Below are 354 nucleotides of genomic sequence, written 5' to 3' on the forward strand. Positions count from 1 at the left end.
GATGGTGTCTCAATAACACTATTGTCCAATGACAAACGCTAGGTGTAGATAGCTTTCTCGTGTCCTACAGGTAAATCATATCATTATATTTCTGTGAAATTTCAGAATGTGTTCAAAGTTTGTCTTAAATAAGGAAATATGTATGTACTCTTGAATTTATCTATGTTGTAGTAAGAGCCCCAAGGGTTAGCTCAGTTGGTAAAAATCAGTGCCTCGCCATCAGGAGGTTAGAGGGTCCAATCTCCCCGAAGCCTTTGGGGTCAGGCCTTGCTAGTGGGTTGTGGGAATAGATTCCCTTCGAGGTCAATCAACCCAGATATTTTCATGGATGTAGTGCCACCTATTGACCAGGGT

This window comes from Pinus tabuliformis, chromosome 1_2 (assembly GCF_031772625.1).
Source record: "Pinus tabuliformis cultivar Carrire ecotype Pingquan chromosome 1_2, CPIR1, whole genome shotgun sequence".
Taxonomy (NCBI): Eukaryota; Viridiplantae; Streptophyta; class Pinopsida; order Pinales; family Pinaceae; genus Pinus; species Pinus tabuliformis.